Source organism: Salvia splendens, unplaced genomic scaffold (assembly GCF_004379255.2).
Source record: "Salvia splendens isolate huo1 unplaced genomic scaffold, SspV2 ctg225, whole genome shotgun sequence".
NCBI lineage: Eukaryota > Viridiplantae > Streptophyta > Magnoliopsida > Lamiales > Lamiaceae > Salvia > Salvia splendens.
In genome coordinates this window covers 1-23,848 of record NW_024598861.1, presented here as the reverse complement: position 1 = coordinate 23,848, position 23,848 = coordinate 1, and the positions used below count along the sequence as shown (strand labels likewise).

Below are 23,848 nucleotides of genomic sequence, written 5' to 3'. Positions count from 1 at the left end.
GATTCCCAGAGCTCATCATGTCGCAAACACCAACCACGAAAGATTCTAAAAATCTTGTCATCACAATCAGTGAGTAGCTGAGAGAAAAATACAATCTGTAAACTAAAATTGCTAAACATTAAGGCAAGATAAAAATGCAACATTCTGATCGTTCATGAGCCCAACTATACTACTTGATGCAGTGCATAGAAAATACAGAGCTTTAACTAACCCAGCCAAATGCTTTAGTGCCGAGCAGAACAATTGCAATGAAATCAAACAAAGGAAAAGTTGCATTCCAACATAATGTAGACAAAAGCTCACGGGTAAGAAAATAGATTAAAGCTCTAACATGTTTTAGATAACTACCTAATCTCAGGTAATGCAACCAGCACCAAGTCCATAAACCATAAAGAATCCAAATGACCAGCATGATAACAATCTCAGCAAAAGCATTGAATCCTCCTTCAATCTCTTAGCATGAGCAACTGATTCACAACTCTACAAATCGGAAACTAGTACAAGTCAGCTCCAGTTAACGGCTAAATAGGTACGGAAGCAATGATATAAGAGTACTATTTGGAATGCAAAAAACACACCTTTTTTAGTATCTGGTTCTCAAGAATCGTGTCATGCGGCGATTAGAGTGCTCCATAAGCACTTATCGAAAGGACTGGACATCAGAGGAGGAGAAGAAAGCGTGGATATTCGACGGCCCTGATGAAAATCAGAACTTAATTATCTGCGTTCAATCACCATACTTTGAAATAAATGAAGGTATAGATTTTAAAGAGAACAGTAGGCGTACCTTCTGAAGGGAAGTCGGTATTTCTTCCCTATTTATAATATCCCAAAGCAATGCATCAGATTTATCGGGAAGACCCTTCTGATAGTAGCCAATCAGGAGTATGTTCGGCACTCTGATGTCGTATGTGTGGCAAGTAGAAGTCTAGTCATCTAGCACAGCCTTGGCTTCTTCGAGCTCTCCAAGCTTAACCAGAGAAATTTCTGTAAAGCCCACAACCTTATCATTTCATCTTTTTTGCCCTAGATGTGCATAAAGTGAGATCAAGTGATAATAACCTCATCATTTCATCTATTTTCGTCAACACCATTCTTCTACAATGAGAGTCTCAGGGATTTTCTCGAATTTACCTGCTTTCCTGTACAGGACCATGATGTTGTCATAAGTAATAGCTGATGAGCCATATCCCATGCCTTTTATTCTCTGCAGATGGAGAAGGGCTTTCGTTAAGACTACTTCTCTGACATAACATAACAGCTCAACATAGCACCATCAACCTTACATATTTATGTGCAGAAAGACTGTGTATTATATTCACATGCAAAAGCGCGCATCTTCATATTATTTTAGTATTCACCTAGCATTATTAGAAATAGCATACCCATTTACTGATTTTAGCATGTTAGGCAGCAAGGCCACTGACATCTTAGTCATATTACAGCAAAATTCTCAACACCATTTGTCCATACCGCATGGTTATTTTGAAAAAAATATGTGCATTTAGCAATTGAGCTCAATATATCAAATACATAACGACTGGAAATCAATAATCAGAATCAAACGGAATTGTATATCTTAGGATTAAATTCAATATACATGAGAAAATTCACATAGTTCGAACTGAATATATAAACATAAAAATCATTCAAATTAGGGATTATCGTGTTCAACGAGCCATTGCTTTTCACACTAAGAAAACAGTGATTCCAAACGATGGAGTTGTAGCGCTACCTCAAGGGCAGAGATTGTTAGAGAGCTTGAGAAAAGAGACTTGGCAAGAATATGGCTATGATACGGACCGGTCTTGGAAAGTCTACCGCCGAGGAAGTAGGAAAGTAGTTGCCTTTCACTCGTATCAGGCTAGCTAGGATAACATGAGTTGGGTATATATTGAATGGAAACAAGGCTCAAACATGGTTATCCTATTTGCCCTCTATCCCTATTCCATATTGAACACACCATATGAAGATTACAGGCAAAATAAAGTAACTCGGAATAATGTAGAGAGTGTTTTACAACAAAGCTCAAATCTCACATAATGTGGCTTTTTATCAAACTCAAACTCAATATTCCATCATTCTTAAATCACTTAACTGGAGTCATGTATGTAGTAAAAAACTGAACTCATCAAACAAAAGCACGAATTTAATCATCCTAGAAGGTAGGGAATCATGTAGGTACACTATGTCATGTTTGACATGCTACTGAAACCAAATACAGAAAAATACAAACAAAAGCAAGACACAAATGAGCAACACCTCCTCCCACTAAGGCCGTACTTGCAAGTTGGACTTTAGTGTGCAAAAAGACTAAAAACACTGACCAACAAAAAAAAAATAAGAATAAAAGAAAGAAGGGGGTCACCTTGTTTTGGTAAGCTTCTGCACGTCATGGGATCTGGGCATGTCCCTAGATTGGGCAGTTGTCTCTTCTTCCCTTGCATGCTGCTCAGCCTCAACCCTCTCCTACATAAACTCATTTTCTCCCTTGTAAGGGTTCTTGAAGTTGCTGATTTCATCTCCACCACAGCTCTTTATCATCTTCTTTGCTTGCTTCACCTTCTTTCTTTTTTTCTTTTTTTTTTTGCATCTCCTTCAGTATAATCAGGCAACTTCCTAATTTTGTTCCCCCTCCTATGTCAGCCTCATTCCTCTCCTATTTCAACTCCTTTTCTCCCTTGTAACAGATCTTGAGGTTGCCTGATTTAATCTCCTCCAACAGCGTTTTATCTTCTTTTTTTTTGCTTTCGTCTTCTTCTTCTTTTTTTTTTCTTCTCTTTTTTTGCACTTTCTTTCTTTCATTTTTCTTTTTTTCTCTTTTCTTTTTCTCTTTTCTTTTTTTTCTTTTCTTTTTTTTGCACCTCCTTCTTTCTTATTAGTCAACTTCTTCATCTGCAAATACAAAAATTAGCAAAACGAAAAGAGAAAATTAGCAACTTGCTGAACCATATGCTAACAAGGTAAGCATTCTCCGGGTATTTAAGGTATTATATACCACCTGCTATCATTGCATTGCATGCTGCATCAGCAACAGCATAAGCATGAGGAGTGTCCAAAAGTTTCTTTCTTTATCATCCCCATATAGCTAGACATTATTAAATGTATTGATTGACAAAAGTACAGGGCCTGCCATTCTCTATGCAAAACAAAGACAAGAAAATGATTTAAGAACAGAGGCAATCAGTATAAACAAACAAAATGAAAAGGTTCTCAAAAATAGAGAATTACATATAAATTATCTTGTAAATATCTAGTCTGAAGATTGGAAGAACTGAAGGCTCGTTCAAATAACTTAGTTGTGTAAGATCATCTACTTAGTTCAAGTATCTGAGGATTGGTTGGTAGGTCTGAGTGGGAACTGTCACTACCTGTAGTGATAATGCAGTAAGTTGCAAAGTTCTTGTAGAATGCAACAAAAGCAGAGAAGAGGTGGAAAATCAAATGAACTAACACATCCTACCAATAAGCAGAACCAATTCTTTCTCCCCTGAGTTTGATTTTATTTTCCCAGATTCCCAGAGCTCATCATCTCGCAAACACCAACCAGGAAGATTCTAAAAATCATGTCATCACAATCAGTGAGTAGCTGAGAGAAAAATACAATTTGTAAACTAAAATTGCCAAACATTAAGGCAAGATAAAAATGCAACATTCTGATCGTTCATGAGCCCAACTCTCTTTTTTTTTCATGTGCCCCACTATACTACTTGATGCAGTGCATAGAAAATACAGAGCTTTAACTAGCCCAGCTAAATGCTTTAGTGCCGAGCAGAACAATTGCAATGAAATCAAACAAAAAGAAAAGTTGCATTCCAACATAATGTAGACAAAAGCTGACGGGTAAGAAAATAGATTAAAGCTCTAATTTGGTTTAGATAACTACCTAATCTCAGGTAATGCAACCAGCACCTAGTTCATAAACCATAAAGAATCCAAATGACCAGTATGATAACACTCTCAGCAAAGCATTGAATCCTCCTTCAATCTCGTAGCATGATCAACTGCTTCACAACTCTACAAATCGGAAACCAGTACAAGTCAGCTCTAGTTAACGGCTAAATAGGTACGGAAGCAATGATATAAGAAGTACTATTTGGAATGCAAAAAACACACCTTTTTTAGAATCTGCTTTTCAAGAATCGTGTCATGCGGCTATTAGAGTGCTCCATAAGCACTTATCGAAAGGACTGGACATCGGAGGAGTAGAAGAAAGCGTGGATATTCGACGGCCCCTGATGAAAATCAGAACTTAATTATCTGCGTCCAATCACCATATTTTGAATTAAATGAAGAGCGGTATAGATTTTAAAGAGAACAGTAGGAGTACCTTTTGAAGGGAGGTCGGTATTTCTTCCCTTTTTATTAAATCCCAAAGCAGTGCATCGGATTTATCGGGGAGACCCTTCGGATTGAAGCCAATCAGGAGTATGTTCCGCACTCTGACGTCGTATGTGTGGCAAGTAGAAGTCTAGTCATCTAGGCACAGCCTTGGCTTCTTCGAGCTGTCCAAGCTTAACCGGAGAAATTTCTGTAAAGCACACAACCTTATCATTTAATCTTTTTGCCCTAGATGTGCATATAGGAAGTCAAGTGATAATAACCTCATCATTTCATCTATTTTCGGCAACACCATTCTTCTACAATGTGGGTCTCAGGGATTTTCCCGAATTTACCTGCTTTCCCTATACAGGACCCATGATGTTGTCATAAGTAATAGCTGATGAGCCATATCCCATGCCTTTTATTCTCTGCAGATGGAGAAGGGCTTTCGTTAAGACTACTTCTCTGACATAAACATAACAGCTCAACATAGAACCATCAACCATACATATTTATGTGCAGAAAGACTGTGTATTAGATTCACATGCAAAAGACGCGCATCTTCATATTATTTTAGTATTCACCTAGCATTATTAGAAATAGCATACCCATTTACTGATTTTAGCATGTTAGGCAGCAAGGCCACTGACATCTTAGTCATATTACAGCAAATTCTCAACACCATTTGTCCATACCGCATGGTTATTTGGAAAATAATATGTGCATTTAGCAATTGAGCTCAATATATCAAATAAATAACGACTGGAAAGCAATAATCAGAATCAAACGGAATTGTATATCTTAGGATTAAATTCAATATACATGAGAAAATTCACATAGTTCGAACTGAATATCTAAACATAAAAATCATTCAATTAGGGATTATCGTGTTCAACGAGCCATTGCTTTTCACACTAAGAAAACAGTGATTCCAAAAACGATGGAATTGTAGTGCTACCTCAAGGGCAGAGATTGTTAGAGAGCTTGAGAAAAGAGACTTGGCAAGAATATAGCTAGCTAGGATAACATGTGTTGGGTATATATTGAATGGAAACAAGGCTCAAACATGGTTTATCCTATTTGCCCTCTATCCCTATTCCATATTGAACACACCATATGAAGATTACAGGCAAAATAAAGTAACCTCGGAATAATGTAGAGAGTGTTTTACAACAAAGCTCAAATCTCACATAATGTGGCTTTTATCAAACTCAAACTCAATATTCATCATTCTTAAATCACTTAACTGGAGTCATGTAGTAAAAAACTGAACTCATCAAACAAAAGCACGTATTAATCATCCTAGAAGGTAGGGAATCATGTAGGTACACTAGGTCATGTTCGACATGCTACTGAAACAAATACATAAAAATACAAACAAAAGCAAGACACAAATGAGCAACACCTAAGTTGGACTTTAGTGTGCAAAAAGACTAAAAACACTGACCAACAAAAAAAATAAGAATAAAAGAAAAGAAAGGGGGTCACCTTGTTTTGGTAAGCATCTGCACGTCATGGGATCTGGGGCATGTCCTAGATGGGCAGTTGTCTCTTCTTCCCTTGCATACTGCTCAGCCTCAGCCCTCTCCTACATAAACTCATTTTCTCCCTTGTAAGGGTTCTTGAAGTTGCTGATTTCATCTCCACCAACAGCTCTTTATCATCTTTCTTTGCTTGCTTCACCTTCTTTTTTTTTTCTTTTTTTTTGCATCTCCTTCAGTATAATCAGGCAATTTCCTAATTTTGTTCCCCCTCCTAAGTCAGCCTCATTCCCCTCCTATTTCAACTCCTTTTCTCCCTTGTAACAGATTTGAGGTTGCTGATTTTAATCTCCTCCAACAGCGGCTTTATCTTCTTTTTTTTTGCTTGCGTCTTCTTTCTTTTTTTTTTCTTCTCTTTTTTTTGCCCCTTCTTTCTTTCTTTTTTTCTCTTTTCTTTTTCTCTTTTCTTTTTTTCTTTTCTTTTTTTTTGCACCTCCTTCTTTCTTATTAGTCAACTTCTTCATCTGCAAATATCAAAAATTAGCAAAACGAAAAAGAGAAATTAGCAACTTACTGAACCAATATGCTAAAAAGGTAATCATTTCTCCGGGTATTTAAGGTATTATATACCACCTGCTATCATTGCATTGCATGCTGCATCAGCAACAGCATAAGCATGAGGAGTGTCCAAAAAGTTTCTATCTTTATCATCCCCCATATAGCTAGACATTGTTAAATTGATTGATTGACAAAAGTACAGGGCTTGCCATTCTCTATGCAAAACAAAGACAAAAAAATGATTTAAGAACAGAGGCAATCAGTATAAACAAACAAAATGAAGAGGTTCTCAAAAACAGAGAATTACATATAAATTATCTTGTAAATATCTAGTCTGAAGATTGTGAAGAACTGAAGGCTCGTTCAAATAACTTAGTTGTGTAAGATCATCTACTTAGTCAAGTATCTGAGGATTGGTTGGTAGGTCTAGAGTGGGAACTGTCCACTACCTGTAGTGATAATGAAGTAAGTGCAAAGTTCTTGTAGAATGCAACAAAAGCAGTGAAGAGGTGGAAAATCAAATGAACTAACACATCCTACCGATAGCAGAACCAATTCTTTCTCCCCTGAGTTTGATTTTATTTCCCAGATTCCCAGAGCTCATCATCTCGCAAACACCAACCTGGAAGATTCTAAAAATCATGTCATCACAATCAGTGAGTAGTTGAGAGAAAAATACAATTGTAAACTTAAATTGCTAAACATTAAGGCAAGATAAAAATGCAACATTCTGATTGTTCATGAGCCCAACTCTTTTTTTTCATGTGCCCCACTATACTACTTGATGCAGTGCATAGAAAATACAGATCTTTAACTAACCCAGCCAAATGCTTTAGTGCCGAGCAGAACAATTGCAATGAAATCAAACAAAGGAAAAGTTGCATTCCAACATAATGTAGACAAAAGCTCACGGGTAAGAAAATAGATTAAACTCTAATTTGGTTTAGATAACTACCTAATCTCAGGTAATGCAACCAGCACCTAGTTCATTAACCATAAAGTATCCAAATGACCAGTATGATAACACTCTCAGCAAAAGCATTGAATCCTCCTTCAATCTCGTAGCATGATCAACTGCTTCACAACTCTACAAATCGGAAACCAGTACAAGTCAGCTCCAGTTAACGGCTAAATAGGTACGGAAGCAATGATATAAGAAGTACTATTGGAATGCAAAAAACACACCTTTTTTAGCATCTGGTTCTCAAGAATCGTGTCATGCGGCTATTAGAGTGCTCCATAAGCACTTATCGAAAGGACTGGACATCGGAGGAGGAGAAGAAAGCGTGGATAGTCGACGGCCATGATGAAAATCAGAACTTAATTATCTGCGTTCAATCACCATATTTTGAATTAAATGAAGGTATAGATTTTAAAGAGATCAGTAGGCGTACCTTCTGAAGGGAAGTCGGTATTTCTTCCCTATTTATAATATCCCAAAGCAATGCATCAGATTTATCGGAGAGACCCTCTGATAGTAGCCAATCAGGAGTATGTTCGGCACTCTGTTGTCGTATGTGTGGAAAGTAGAAGTCTAGTCATCTAGCACAGCCTTGGCTTCTGTAAAGCCCACAACCTTATCATTTCATCTTTTTTTCCCTAGATGTGCATAAAGTGAGATCAAGTGATAATAACCTCATCATTTCATCTATTTTCTTCGTCGACAACCATTCTTCTACAATGAGAGTCTCAGGGATTTCTCGAATTGACCTGCTTTCCTGTACAGGACCATGATGTTGTCATAAGTAATAGCTGATAAGCCATATCCCATGCCTTTTATTCTCTGCAGATGGAGAAGGGCTTTTGTTAAGACTACTTCTCTGACATAACATAACAGCTCAACATAGCACCATCAAACCTTACATATTTATGTGCAGAAAGACTGTGTATTATATTCACATGCAAAAGCGCGCATCTTCATATTATTTTAGTATTCACCTAGCATTATTAGAAATAGCAAACCCATTTACTGATTTTAGCATGTTAGGCAGCAAGGCCACTGACATCTTAGTCATATTACAGCAAAATTCTCAACACCATTTGTCCATTACGCATGGTTATTTGAAAAAAATATGTGCATTTAGCATTGAGCTCAATATATCAAATAAATAACGACTGGAAAGCAATAATCAGAATCAAACGGAATTGTATATCTTAGGATTAAATTCAATATACATGAGAAAATTCACATAGTTCGAACTGAATATCTAAACATAAAAATCATTCAAATTAGGGATTATCGTGTTCAACGAGCCATTGCTTTTCACACTAAGAAAACAGTGATTCCAAAACGATGGAGTTGTAGTGCTACCTCAAGGGCAGAGATTGTTAGAGAGCTTGAGAAAAGAGACTTGGCAAGAATATGGCTAGCTAGGATAACATGTGTTGGGTATATATTGAATGGAAACAAGGCTCAAACATGGTTAGCCTATTTGCCCTCTATCCCTATTCCATATTGAACATACCATGTGAAGATTACATGCAAAATAAAGTAACTCGGAATAATGTAGAGAGTGTTTTACAACAAAGCTCAAATCTCACATAATGTGGCTTTTATCAAACTCAAACTCAATATTCCATCATTCTTAAATCACTTAACTGGAGTCATGTATGTAGTAAAAAACTGAACTCATCAAACAAAAGCACGAATTAATCATCCTAGAAGGTAGGGAATCATGTAGGTACACTAGGTCATGTTCGACATGCTACTGAAAACAAATACAGAAAAATACAAACAAAAGCAAGACACAAATGAGCAACACCTCCTCCCACTAAGGCCGTACTTGCAAGTTGGACTTTAGTGTGCAAAAAAGACTAAAAACACTGACCAACAAAAAAAAAGAATAAAAGAAAAGGGGGTCACCTTGTTTGGTAAGCTTCTGCACGTCATGGGATCTGGGGCATGTCCTAGATTGGGTCTCTTCTTCCTTGCATGCTGCTCAGCCTCAGCCCTCTCCTACATAAACTCATTTTCTCCCTTGTAAGGGTTCTTGAAGTAGCTGATTTAATATCCACTCAACAGCTCTTTATCATCTTTCTTTGCTTGCTTCACCTTCTTTCTTTTTTTCTTTTATTTTGCATCTCCTTCAGTATAATCAGGCAACTTCCTAATTTTGTTCCCCCTCCTATGTCAGCCTCATTCCTCTCCTATTTCAACTCCTTTTCTCCTTGGTAACAGACCTTGAGGTTGCTGATTTAATCTCCTCCAACAGCGTTTTATCTTCTTTGTTTTTGCTTTCGTCTTCTTTCTTTTTTTTCTTCTCTTTTTTTTTTGCACCTTCTTTCTTCTCATTTTTTCTTTTTTTCTCTTTTCTTTTTCCTTTCTTTTGTTCTTTTCTTTTTTTTTTGGCACCTCCTTCTTTCTTATTAGTCAACTTCTTCATCTGCAAATATAAAAAATTAGCAAAACGAAAAAAGAAAATTAGCAACTTGCTGAACCAATATGCTAACAAGGTAAGCATTTCTCCGGTATTTAAGGTATTATATACCACCTGCTATCATTGCATTGCATGCTGCATCAGCAACAGCATAAGCATGAGGAGTGTCCAAAAGTTTCTTTCTTTATCATCCCCATATAGCTAGACATTATTAAATGTATTGATTGACAAAAGTACAGGGCCTGCCATTCTCTATGCAAAACAAGACAAGAAAATGATTTAAGAACAGAGGCAATCAGTAATAAACAAACAAAATGAAAAGGTTCTCAAAAATAGAGAATTACATATAAATTATCTTGTAAATATCTAGTCTGAAGATTGTGAAGAACTGAAGGCTCGTTCAATAACTTAGTTGTGTAAGATCATCTACTTAGTCAAGTATCTGAGGATTGGTTGGTAGGTCTTGAGTGGGAACTGTCACTACCTGTAGTGATAATGCAGTAAGTGCAAAGTTCTTGTAGAATGCAACAAAAGCAGTGAAGAGGTTGGAAAATCAAATGAACTAACACATCCTACCGATAGCATATCCAATTCTTTCTCCCCTGAGTTTGATTTATTTTCCCCAGAGCTCAACATCTCGCAAACACCAACCAGGAAGATTCTAAAAATCATGTCATCACAATCAGTGAGTAGTTGAGAGAAAAATACAATTTTAAACTAAAATTGCTAAACATTAAGGCAAGATAAAAATGCAACATTCTGATCGTTCATGAGCCCAACTCTTTTTTCATGTGCCCCACTATACTACTTGATGCAGTGCATAGAAATACAGAGCTTTAATTAACCCAGCCAAATTCTTTAGTGCCGAGCAGAACAATTGCAATGAAATCAAACAAAGGAAAGTTGCATTCCAACATAATGTAGACAAAAGCTCACGGGTAAGAAAATAGATTAAAGCTCTAATTTGGTTTAGATAACTACCTAATCTCAGGTAATGCAACCAGCACCTAGTTCAATAAACCATAAAGAATCCAAATGACCAGTATGATAACAATCTCAGCAAAAGCATTGAATCCTCCTTCAATCTCTTAGCATGAGCAACTGATTCACACTCTACAAATCGGAAACTAGTACAAGTCAGCTCCAGTTAACGGCTAAATAGGTACGGAAGCAATGATATAAGAAGTACTATTTGGAATGCAAAAAACACACCTTTTTTAGAATCTGCTTTTCAAGAATCGTGTCATGCGGCTATTAGAGTGCTCCATAAGCACTTATCGAAAGGACTGGACAATGGAGGAGGAGAAAGAAAGCGTGGATATTCGACGGCCCTGATGAAAATCAGAACTTATTATCTGCGTCCGATCACCATATTTTGAATTAAATGAAGAGGCGGTATAGATTTTAAAGAGAACAGTAGGCGTACCTTCTGAAGGGAGGTCGGTATTTCTTCCCTTTTTATTAAATCCCAAAGCAGTGCATCGGATTTATCGGGGAGACCCTTCGGATTGTAGCCAATCAGGAGTATGTTCCGCACTCTGACGTCGTATGTGTGGCAAGTAGAAGTCTAGGCCATCTAGCACAGCCTTGGCTTCTTCGAGCTGTCCAAGCTTAACCGGAGAAATTTCTGTAAAGCACACAACCTAATCATTTAATCTTTTTTTGCCCTAGATGTGCATATAGTGAAGTCAAGTGATAATAACCCTCATCATTTCATCTATTTTCGGCTACACCATTTTTCTTCATTTCTGGGAGAATGAGAATCTAGGATATTCTCGAGTTGACCAGCTTTCCAGCTTTCATTTCGGCTACAGGACCATGATGTTGTCATAAGTAATAGCCGATGAGCTATATCCCATTGCCTTTTATTCTCTGCAGATGGAGAAGGGCTTTCGTTAAGACTACTTCTCTGACATAACATAACAGCTCAACAATAGCACCATAAGTCTTTCATATTTATGTGCAGAAAGACACTGTATTATATTCACATGCAAAAGCGCGCATCTTCATATTATTTTAGTATTCACCAAGCATGAAAAGAAATAGCATATCCAATTTACTGATTTTAGCATGTGAGGCAGCATGGCCACTGACATCTTAGTCATATTACAACAATTCTCAACACCATTTGACCACCCCCATGGTTATTTTGAAAAAAATATAAGCATTTAGCAATTGAGCTCAATATTTCAAATAAATAATGCCAGGAAAGGCAAGCAATAATCAGAATCAAAACGGAATTGTATATCTTAGGATTAAATTCAATATACAGGAAAAGGAGAAAATTCACATAATTCGAACTTAATCTCTAAACATAAAAAACATTCAAATTAGGGATTATCGTGTTCAACGAGCCATTGCTTTCACACTAAGAAAACTGTGATTCCAAAACGATGGAGTTGTAGTGCTACCTCAAGAGCAGAGATTGTTAGAGAGCTGAGAAAAGAGACTTGGCAAGAATTTGGCTAGCTGGGATAACATGTGTTGGGTATATATTGAATGGAAACAAGGCTCAAACATGGTTTCCTAGTTGCCCTCTATCCCTATTGCACATTGACCATACCATATGAAGTTAAATGCAAAATAAAGTACTCGGAATAAAGTAGAGAGTGTTTTACAACAAGCTCAAATCTCACATAATGTGGCTTTTATCCAACTTAAACTCAATATCCATCGGTCTTAAATCACTTAACTGGAGTCATGTAGTTAAAAACTGAACTCCATCAACAAAAGCACGAATTAATCATCTTTGTAGGTAGGGTATCATGTAGGTTCGACTAGGTCATGTTTGACTTGCTACTAAAATAAATACATAAAATACAAACAAACGCAAGACACAAATGAGCAACCCCTCCTCATACTAAGGCCGTACTTGCAATTGGAGTTTAGTGGGAAGAATACTAAAAACACCAACCAACAAAAAAAAAGAAGAATAAAAGAAAAGAAAGGGGGTGCACCTTGTGTTGGTCAGCTTCTGCACGTCAAGGATCTGGGCATGTCCTAGATTGGGCAGTGTGTTCAGAATTGTGTCAGCCTCAGTCCTCTTCTACATAATCTCCTTTTCCTCCTTGTAACAGTTCTTGAAGTTGCTGATTTCATCTCCTCCAACAGCTCTTTATCTTCTTTCTTTGCTTGCTTCACCTTCTTCTTTCTTTTTTTCTTTCTTTTTTTATTTTGCATCTCCTTCTGTCTAATCAGGTAACTTCCTAAGTTTGTTCCCCCTCTTATGTCAGTCTCATTGCTCTCCTATTTCAACTCCTTTTCTACCTAGTAACAGTTGTTGAGGTTGCTGATTTCAACTCCTCCAACAGCGCTTTATATTCTTTTTTTGGCTTTCATCTCCCTCTTTCGTTTTTTTCTTTTCTTTTTTTTGCACCTTCTTCTTTCTTTTTTATTTCTTTTTTCCTTTTTTTTGCACCTCCTCTTTCTTATTAGTCAACTTCTTCATCTGCAAATATAAAAAATTAGCAAAACGGAAAGAGAAAATTAGCAACTTGCTGAACCAATATGCTAACAAGGCAAGAATTTCTCCAAGTATTTAAGGTAATTATATAGCACCTGCTATCATTGCATTGCAGCTGCATCAGCAACAGCATAAGTATGAGGAGTGTCCAAAAGTTTCTTTCTTTATCATCCCCATATAGCTAGACATTTTTAAAAGGATTGATGGACAAAATATACAGGGCCTGCCATTCTCTACACAAAACAAAGACAAGAAAATGATTTAAGAACAGAGGCCAATCAGTATAAACAAACAAATGAAAAGGTTCATAAAAATAGAGAATTACATATAAATTATCTTGTAAATATCTAGGCTGAGGATTGTGAAGAACTGAAGGCTCGATCAAATAACTTAGTTGTGCAAGATCATCAACTTAGTCAAGTATCCGAGGATTGGTGGGTTGAAGGTCTTGGTGTGGGAACTGTCACTACCTGTAGTGATAATCGGTAAGTGCAAAGTTCTTGTAAAATGCAACAAATGCAATGAAGAGGTGGAAAATCAAATGAACTACACTTCCATCCAATAGCAGAACCAAAGCTTTCTCCCCTAAGTTTAATTTTATATACCCAGATTCCTAGAGCTCAATCATGCGCCAACACCAACCACGAAGATTCTAAAAATCATGTCATCGCTAACAATGAGTAGGTGATAGCAAAATTCAATTTGTAAACTAAAATTGCTGAACATTAGGGCAAGATAAAAATGCAACATTCTGATCGTTCATGAGCCCAACTCTTTTTTTTTCATGTGCCCCAGTATACTACTTGATATGGTGAATAGAAAATACGGAGCTTTAACTAACCCAGCCAAATGCTTTTGTACCGGACAGAACAATTGCCAATGAAATCAGACAAAGGAAAAGTTGCATTCCAACATAATGTAGACAAAAGCTCACAGGTAAGAAAATAGATTAAAGCTCTAATTTTGTTTAGATAATGCAACCAGCACCGAGTTCATAAACCATAAAGAATCCAAATGGACAGCATAATAACCCCTCTCAGTCCTCCTTCAATCTCTTAGCATGATCAACTGCCTTCACAACTCTACAAATCTTGAAGAAGTACAAGTCAGCTCCATGCTTATCAAACGTTTCTCATTAACAAATTAATCTAACTACCTGAAATTCATAATCAAACAGCTGAATCAGAATAAGAATTAAGTAAACATTCTCTATCTAAATTTTATGTGTTTTTTTTCTTTATGTCCAATTGGTTCTCATTGTTTAATTTTAAAGTCTATATAAAATACTTAATCTATGATTGACAGGTATATGATCACAACACTAAGTAATATGATGGTTTTATTCCTAGATTCATTTTTTAGGTTACTCAATTGTTGGATAAACTGAAATTACATAGTGATTAATATTCAGTTTTTAAAACTTAAATATGAGATAACAGTACATGTAGATTCCTGGTTTTTAGACACATGATCCACTTTATTTCATCCAAAATGTGACTGAAGAAAAGCATCCGAGGAAAAAAAAATAATTGATTTTTTGTCTACTGTGAATATGATATCATTCAGGAGTTTAAACCCAAGCATGAGTCCTTTCGATTTTTCCTCAGATCTGTTAGGGTCTTCACCAATATGTGACAATCATGTAGAAAAAATATTTTTCTAGGTCTGGGAAAGGGATTTAATTACCTTTTGTCGTTTAGAGCCGTCTGTTGCTTTATTCTTCCATCGGATGTTTCCACCCCCTTCATCGGCACTCGATCCCTTATTAGTAGCCTCATATCTGCTAAGGTTTTTACCAAATTGTTAGAATCATATAGAAAAACAAATTTTCTAGGGTTGGGATAGAGTTTTCGGATTACCTTTCGTGTTGATTGCCGCCCGCTTATTGCGCGTTTTCGCCGGGAAAGTCCATCGCTTCCGTCGTCCTCTGCTTATCGAGGCCGCGAACCAAATCTTTTGCTCTATATGTTTCCCAAAGATTCAGTTTTAGAAGTCAGTTTCTAAAAGCAGAATAGGGCTAATTGGGTAGCCGTTTAGGCGACCTTTTGAGGATTGATGGTGTGGTTGTGGTGTGGTGTGGTGAGGCGGAAGGCGTCGTTGTGCTGGGGGAAGAGGGCGGCGACGGGAAATGGGAGCGGGGTGAGGTTTCATCTGGAGTCGATTGCTTTTCTTTTTTTATTCTATAGTACTCCGTTTTATTTTAAATTATCTTTAATCACAATTACGAGCATTGTTAGGTTAAGTAAACTAATGAGATCATGGTTTTTGGGATTAATTGGATTAACAGGTTTGGGCCACTTTGAATTGTCTATAGGCTGTTAGTTTTTAATACTTGGGTTATTCTATAATTAATTTGGGCTGTTGTGTTTGAGATTTTGGGTATATAAATTTTTTGGGTATATATATATATATATTTTTTTGCCTGTTTTGTTTAATGTATTTATATTAAAGAAAAATAATTTGAGAAATAAATATGTAGCATTCTTTTTTTAATTATTATGTTCATTTATTAATTTTTTAGTATTGGTAAATATTTAATTATATCTTGAATCATATTTTGTTGTTATAAATATGTAGTATTCTTTTTTTAATTATTATGTTCATTTTATTAAATTTTTAGTATGGTAAATATTTAATTATATCTTGAATCATAGTTTGTGTGTTTTTAACTGTACTAAATTCTTTTTTGTAGCTAATGTTGGTGTTCGTTCAGAGTTCAATAGCTTCGAGTGATGTTGTTCTTGGATCAACCACTTCAGGTATTGTGAATGATAGTAGTATCATTTGTCGTCTTTTGTAAAGCAAAATTTAAGGAATGTTTTTTTTTAAAAATAATGATCTTGATGCTTTAGTTATGAATTCACTTTGATAAATTCGTTTGAAAATGACGGATCCAGAACATGGAATCCGTGGGTCGAATATAAGAATAATAAATTGTCACGACCGCATTTGCTAAGGATAGAAGAACCCGGTTGATCGACGACTAGGGGAGGACTAAAGAAGCGGGGAAGAAAGGGGAAAAGCAATACAACTCGACCATAGCTCCAAACAAATGGGAATAGCTCGAATAAAATCAGAGTTTTGAACAAAATAGACTTGAGTCTTTTAAATGCACAACGAAAGCAAATGAACGCGGTTCCATGTATGAAGACATGAACCTCCGAGAGTCAAAATCTGACTGAATTAAATGTCGTGTCTCAATAGCACTTCTCCACCACTTCGCTGCTCAAACCTGCACATTTTAGAATATATGCAGGGCTGAGTACAAAAAGTACTCCGTGAACACATTGCCGAAAAATTACACATATACATTGAAAAAAGATGTCAAGCCATCATCACAGTAACACTCGGGGGTGTTATTGAAAAGACCCGAGCTTACTAAAAATATCACATTGGTTGCAAACCCATTTTTCAGGTACTTAGCCATATCTGATCACATTGTGCCGGTCGAGATGGTGTTCTTCGCACGGTCACCTTCTCTGCCCATCATGTCAGAGGTATTCTTGTGGCCAGGAAGGTGGCCACCTTCCTCGGTCACCTGCTCTGCCCAACATGTCAGAGGTAACTTGTGTACACTAGTCCCGAGCGGGGACACCACCCTCAACTAGGACCCGAATTCGACTTATATCATCATTCATAATTCACTTGGCCTTAGCCAAACAGATAGGCATCATACAAAACATTTATGGCAAGACAACATCTTTTAAAGAAATCACGAACATGTGTTCGTGTTTTCATAAAATACGATTCGTATTTTAGTATAAGAAAGCTCACCTTGATCGTTTAGTTCGTTAAACTCGAATCTTTCGTTCTGACTTTACTTGCGAACGTAACCTTTCGAAAATAAATAATAAACTCATCAAACTCAAGAAAAACAATCTAAATTAGAATGCCATTGCACCCTCATTAAAGTCTTTTATCTCATTTCCCGGTTTTCACGGATTCGATTATTCGGCTGCCGCCCATGGCATCGTGTGGCGATGCCGGTCGGCCGCTCACGCCATCAGTCATCCGTTGGCTCCTCGTATTTTTCCACCACGATGTTGAATTAAATCCCAAAAATATATATATAAGCGCGTACCTTAAGCTTTCACAAATTAATTTCCCTCAAAATATATTTATTTTGGACTTGAGATAAATTATTCGACCGTCGAAAATTATTCAGGGATTAATTAAATAAGTCCCCACGATTTAGTATTCGTCGGCCCAATAATTATCTAATTTCAAGCCCAAAGATTAATTTTAAAAAAAACAGCCCAAATTATTTTAAATTAAGTTGCCCACCAATTATACTCCCATTGTCCATATCTCGTTCCTCTTCCTTATTTCACAAAAAAGAAAAAATCTCAAAAGGAGTACATGTACTATTTTAACAATTTGAAATGAACAAAAGGAGTGCACGTGTATCCTTATTAAGGATACACAACAATATTTGAAAATAATAAAAAGGAGTACACTGTAGCAACCTCACTTCCATTTTAAAATATAAAGGATTTTTTTTATTATCAAGGAATTAAAGTACACGTACACTCTCCTTTCTTTATTTTTCAAAATATTAAGAAATTAATTAATAAAGAATCAAGCACTTCCTTCCCCAATTTCATCGTGACTTTCTCTCCCTCTCTACTATAAAACTCCAACCATAATTAAAAGTTCTCGGCCCAAGCTGTCATTTAATCAGCCTAACTCATTTAATTATTTTAGAGGCCGAAAGTAATTAATTAACTTGGCCCAAATTAAAAAAAAAAGTCCCAACACTCATGTATACACCTTCCCATCGTGACTCCCTCTTCCCCAAATCTTTACATTTTGAAATCCCTAATTTGAGAGACACTGCAGCATCGGTTCTCCTCCCTCTCTTGCCGACCCTTCTTCTCCCTCATCTCTCTTCACCGTACCGTACCGCCGCTGCTGTAAGCGCGGCGGCTCACCGTCGCGGCCCTCCACCTCTCTCTCCCGGCATCTGCCGCCATCTCCGATCGCCGCTGTCCTCCCCCCTCATTTCTCTCCCTCGGATCCCTTTTTCTTCCCCGGATCTGCCGACGCTGCGGATCCGTCTCCGTCGCTCCTCCAAACTCGCCCAGCCACCGCCGCCGTCAGCAGCGTCCAGCCATTGCCGCAGTCAGCAGCGCCCAACCACCGCTGCCGTCAATGCACAGAGCCGTCGCCATCGCTGTCGGCTTCTCTGCCGGTTCGCGCAGTTGTCCGAACTCGCCCCGAACAACTCCGAAACGACACCGCACTGCCCCGAAACCAACCCGAACCACCCCGCAAGGTAAGTCCCTCTTACAAAATATTTTCTTTCGTCGCCGGACTTACTCCTCTAATCTCTAAAAATGTCAAGAATAGTTGTAGACGTTTCACAAGTATTATTTCACATGACATTTGGCAGAACAGGGTGTAACAAGCATAAATTATAGATTTAGTTTCGGATTCGGTTGATGCAACAAAGTGCTATGCTTGATGTATGGTTAGATAAAAGAGAGATTGGAATTGGAGTATACCTTGATGTGAGTGTTAGTTGTCGGCCTTAGAGTTGCAAAATTTGCATTCCTTCCCTCGTACTTCTTACCCCCCCGATTCTTAGTGTTAGCGTGTGTGTGATTTTTCTTCAAAGTGACTGAGTGTTGAAAAGGAAAGGCTAAGGTATAAGGTATATATGTATATGTAAGCTTCTCCTTTAGGCAAGTGAAAGCGACGATATAGCAAGTCGGTGGAGCAAGTTGCACATATTCTTATCAAGTTGGTGGAGCAAGTTGCACAGATTCTTATCTCAAATATGTCAGAGGAAGATATGATTTGCCTACATTAATTAAATGCAGCATTTAATGTTGAGCTGAAAAATTTGATCCTCCCGGATCTGCCTATCCCTTTCTTTTATATTTTATTTGTTTTATTAAATTTTATTATTTGTATATTTATTTACTTATTTAATTTGGTATAGGAAAAACCCAGTTTAAGCTCGTGGCTTTGGTGTAGGAAAACAAATAACATCCATAGTCTTCCCTGATGATGTACCGGACTCTCTTGGAGTGCGAGCACGACCGTTGAACGGGCTGCGTGAATTTTTTTTTTCTAATTGTACTAGATAAGGATTTGATAAATTTGTATAATAGTAATTTAGCGGACTTCGAAGATGTGTCGGACGTTATAAATTTTTTATTTGGTGTTACTTTTTTTTATACTTGAAATATTCGTTCGAGAACGAAGCAACGATTATTTATAATTCCAAGATCAATTATTTTGCATGAATGGCAGATTTCGAATACTACAACGATCACTTATTATTTATCTTTAGGCTAATAATAAAAATAAGGTACGAAAGTTCGGGTTGTTACATAAATGCCCCTCCGTTATAAACGAGCAAAAAATCTTCCCTCTTACTTTATTTTCTCAAATACTACTTTATTCTTTTCACTCCTTTATTTTTTTATATCTCATACTTTACTCTCTCCACTTTAACTCTTTAAATTTCAATTCCTTAAATCATGTGCCCAAAAGAAGTGGCTCGCTTATGACGAATGGATGCAGTATAATATATAAATAATTATTTAAAAATCATTATATTTTAAGTAGTCACTGAATAGTTGTATATACAATAGCCATCAAAACTCCCAGTGCCAAATATTTTTAATAATAATTTCAAAAAATACTAAACAAAAAATTTAATGAAATTGTAGTTGATGAAATGAAAATAATAAAAATAATTATGCTTAGTTAATCTACAAAATGAGCCAACCTATTTAGTAAATACTAGCTACAAACATTTTTGGTGGCCCAACAAATAGGAATAAAATAAGCCCAGCTACAAACATTTTTGGTGGCCCAACAAATAGGAATAAAATAAGCCCAAATATTTCAATCATTTAACCTTATTAAAGCAACCATCGTCTTTTTCATCCTCCAACATTAGATCCCTGAAATTTCTGCAACCCCTCCCCTTATCTCTCCCTCTCCTCTATTCTTATTAGTATTGTTCCTTTCTCCTCTTATTTTTTGGAAAAAGCGGAAGGCTTCGGCTAGAGTTGAAGCTGTCGTGGGGTCGGAGACGAAACTGCACCAGGTCAAAGGTCGAAGATCAAGTTTTCCGGCAGTGTTCGGTGGACCGCCGGTGGGGTCGGCCGACCCCGCGCGACCCCACCTGGATCTGTTGGGGTTTGTATACTAAAAGATGCTTCGAGCGTACATGCCTTTGTATAGTCAGCTTATGCATGCATAGGAGAAACGCTACGTCCACTTGTTTACCTAATTATGAGAATAAATAATATAATATAATGGTTTATTTATTGAAATATAATAAACAAGTCTAAGGCTTCTTACTAAGAAGGTCAAAGTAGGGAAATTCGATGAATTCTCATGAGTTTTCCAGTAGGGGACTTGGTCAGATCTAGTAAGAAGAAAAACACATTCACAACCTATATAGGATTTGGCTACCTATTGGTATGGTTGCGGTATTTGTGATAATTCTCTCTTACCTAAGAAGAGATTAGTAACACTGGTGTGGTAAAGCATTGAAAGGATCTAATACGAAATGTATTCTTTATTGCTATCTATTGTAAGAATATATTTAAGAAATTTTAGTATTTTCTAGTCTATGGAATTAATATCAATATTGTTTATTTAATCAGTTGTCACTTTGGCTTATCAATATGGGAGAGTTTGTACGTAACTCAAACATGATATCTTAGGTGGTAGTAATTGAATAACATGAAGGTATTGAAATATTATTTCATAGAATTCACGTGCCCAATGTGGTATGATTAAATCCCCATGAGGTGTTTGAAAAGAGAATTTATTATTCAGAAATCTGCACAGTTGAAATTTATTTCCACGAATAATAAATAAAGTTTCAAACTAGAAAAACTCTTTGGAGAATTAATTTAATTCAAGTCATATAGCAGACAAAGAATTAAATTGACGAATTAAGATAACCTTAAACGCGGGACATATTATAAAATAAAATGGACCCAAGTTATTGTAATTTGGTGATTTAGAGTGCAATATTATTCTTTAGTGGAACAAAATAATATTTCATTGATAATATATTAAATCATGGGTAATTTGATTTAACTAGATATTTATCTAATGGGTGAGCCCAACATCTATCTCATTCCATGGATCCCCATCCTAGCTAAACAAGTCCAAGCCTATAAATAGTGAAGAGGTGGGAAACCCTAGCACACCACAACACACAACTCCATCCAAACCCTAACCTTAGCCGCCCAAGTCGGCGCCTCTCTCCCTCCTATTTGGTCTCGATTTTTGTGCCCTAGCACGTGGGAGAATAGGGTTTTTGTTTTGTTCTTGTTCTATCCTAATTCATAGGATTAGATCGAGGCAATCTCGTGTTTGTGATTGGTTTTCCCTAGATCTCGTATAACTTTTATTTGATTGTTTGAGATCCGGCCACACGGATGAATAATCAAGGACGTGGGTGGTGCAGTAAGTAACGTCGATCCTATGATGGATCAAGAGGTAACAATTATATATACGTCAAATTGCAAGTCTACGTGTTTATTTGATGTATTAATCTATAGATCTAAGTTAATTGCATGAAATTGGAATCGAATGCATAATCACCTAAATAGATCCGTAAGGACCTGTTTGTTTTCTGTGTCTTCCGCTGCGGTAGTCCCATCAGGATCCGCAACTGGTTTGAATTGTAAATTTTAATATATTTCTACTTTGTTAATACTTTCTTTTTTATATATATAATATTGGGATATTGGTGATGCTTTATTAAATTGTTCACATTGTGGTGCATTTTTTTAATGGAGAAACGTCTTGGAAAAACCAAATAATGTCAGTAATTCAAGATATTCTGGTTGTTATATGAATGGGAATATCCAAATTCCTAATATGATACCTCATCCTCGAGCACTATATTTGTTAATGTTCTCTAACAACTCGAAAAGTACTCACTTTTTTTAAAAATATCCGATCATATAATTCGATGTTTGGCTTTACCTCAATGGGAGGTAAAGTTGATAATAATGAACATTGGTCGTCCTCCACCTGTTTTTCGTTTGCATGGCCAAACAGAGAATGATTGTCCCATAAAGTTTGCTCAGTTGTACATTTACGATACGGAGAATGAGATAAATAATAGAATAATATCTTTGAGTCACGAGTTACGAGTCGTGCAAGTCTAAATATTTTGGTTTGTAAAGATGATGATAATAGTAGCGGCGATTCCACTTTTAATGTTATTTTCAAAAAAAAAATTCAAAACTTATGAACTATTGGTTTGTTGTTGTTTTCTGAGTTTTTGTTCCTCTATATGAATATTTATAATTTGTTGATCACATTTGTTCAGCTCATTGTTTATTCCGATTATCTGATTTTACTCTTTAATCTTTACAGACACATATATTCTTTATTGGTATATCATACTCAAATTCAATCATATTGTTTGATCCTTAGTGTCACATCTCATCTTTGTCCATAATTTTATTGTTTTTCTTCACTCTAATCATAAAATTAAATTGTATAAAATTGTTTGGCGAATTTGAAATGTTTCATTCATTAGGGAGTAGTAAATTCTTTTTTTAGAATGAGGCTAGATATGTGACGCCCCAGAATTTCGTTCATTTCTTTCGAGATAAATCGGATTTTTTATTTGCGTTTAATTTCTTTTAGAAGACGCGTAATTGCAGAATTCTCGTTGTAATCTCGTTGCTTGGATTATATAAGCATTTGGTCTTGGAAAATAAAATGTGAGACTTTATTGATGCAAAGGAAAAGAGAATAAATTATTACAATACTTTATGAAGAGGAGTTACATATCTTGGAGAGATCAATGGAAAATGACTACAAAATATTAATGATAGGTGTGAGATTTTGCTTACACATTAGTTCATGTTGAAATACAAAAATGGAAGCTACAACTTAACATTTCAAAGATGTCAAACTACAATATTTTGATACTAGCCAAATAAAGTATTTAAATCTAGGTGTGGGGAATAAAAATCCTCATCTATCCCTCATCCCTATCCTTCTTGATTTTCGGCTTCCACAAAGCTCCAAGAGTGACAACTTGGTACCCTACAAGTGAAACACCAAAGAGGGATTAGAAAGTTTTTTTTTTAATTATTTATTTTTATTTTTTTTAAAAGGAGGATCGACGGTGGTTCCCCACCTACCCCCCGAAGTGACTCGGACCCCCGGCCTAACGGTCGGAGGTGAAGCGTCCTACCAAGCTGCGCTTCGTTGTCAAGGTGGGACCCAATGGGTCCACCAGCCCTGGGTCCAGGCACGGGTACAGGCTTAATCACCTCCCGAAGCTCTGGAGTCAGGCCAGTGAATCCACTAGGCCCCAGGGAAATTAATCCCCAAGATGCGCCTCCCAGGGGTCGAACACGCGACCTCTAGGATGACGCGGTATCCTTGCCTCCCTTCTCAACTAGTTGAGCTAGGAGGCTTGGATAAGAGGGATTAGAAGGTTCTCACATAAAAAGTTAGGGAATGGAAGCTTCAAAAAATAGCAATGGGAGCAATCAACATGTCATCATTCTGCCAAGTCCAAAGAATGAACAAAAGACTAAGATATTCCAGATTTCCCAACAAAGGAGTAGAGGCAAATAGTGATTAGAACATGAGCTCATAGTAAGCCCTAAAGGGGAAGAATCCTGCATGAACCTTGCATA

The 23,848-nt window shown here is 36.7% G+C and overlaps 5 long non-coding RNA genes across 6 annotated transcripts; 1 reads left to right on the top strand and 4 right to left on the bottom strand.

The window, feature by feature from the left end:
• Window positions 1-410: 410 nt before the first annotated feature.
• LOC121789372 lies at window positions 411-952 on the bottom strand. Its single transcript, XR_006048032.1, has 3 exons — window positions 788-952; window positions 579-696; window positions 411-480 (listed from the first exon to the last, which is right to left on the bottom strand). It is a non-coding gene; the product is annotated as an uncharacterized LOC121789372 (long non-coding RNA).
• Window positions 953-2,810: 1,858 nt separating this feature from the next.
• LOC121789371 lies at window positions 2,811-6,779 on the bottom strand. Of its 2 annotated transcripts, none has more exons than XR_006048030.1 (3): window positions 6,670-6,779; window positions 3,002-3,139; window positions 2,811-2,895 (listed from the first exon to the last, which is right to left on the bottom strand). It is a non-coding gene; the product is annotated as an uncharacterized LOC121789371 (long non-coding RNA). The 2 variants fall into 2 exon arrangements; XR_006048031.1 differs by lacking the exon at window positions 6,670-6,779 and adding an exon at window positions 3,232-3,308.
• LOC121789374 lies at window positions 6,696-10,212 on the top strand. Its single transcript, XR_006048034.1, has 3 exons — window positions 6,696-6,786; window positions 9,025-9,027; window positions 10,200-10,212. It is a non-coding gene; the product is annotated as an uncharacterized LOC121789374 (long non-coding RNA).
• Window positions 6,821-7,833, bottom strand: LOC121789373. Its single transcript, XR_006048033.1, has 4 exons — window positions 7,757-7,833; window positions 7,548-7,690; window positions 7,318-7,449; window positions 6,821-6,994 (listed from the first exon to the last, which is right to left on the bottom strand). It is a non-coding gene; the product is annotated as an uncharacterized LOC121789373 (long non-coding RNA).
• Window positions 9,711-10,362, bottom strand: LOC121789370. The gene is made up of 4 exons (XR_006048029.1): window positions 10,316-10,362; window positions 10,084-10,223; window positions 9,854-9,991; window positions 9,711-9,745 (listed from the first exon to the last, which is right to left on the bottom strand). It is a non-coding gene; the product is annotated as an uncharacterized LOC121789370 (long non-coding RNA).
• Window positions 10,363-23,848: the final 13,486 nt, after the last annotated feature.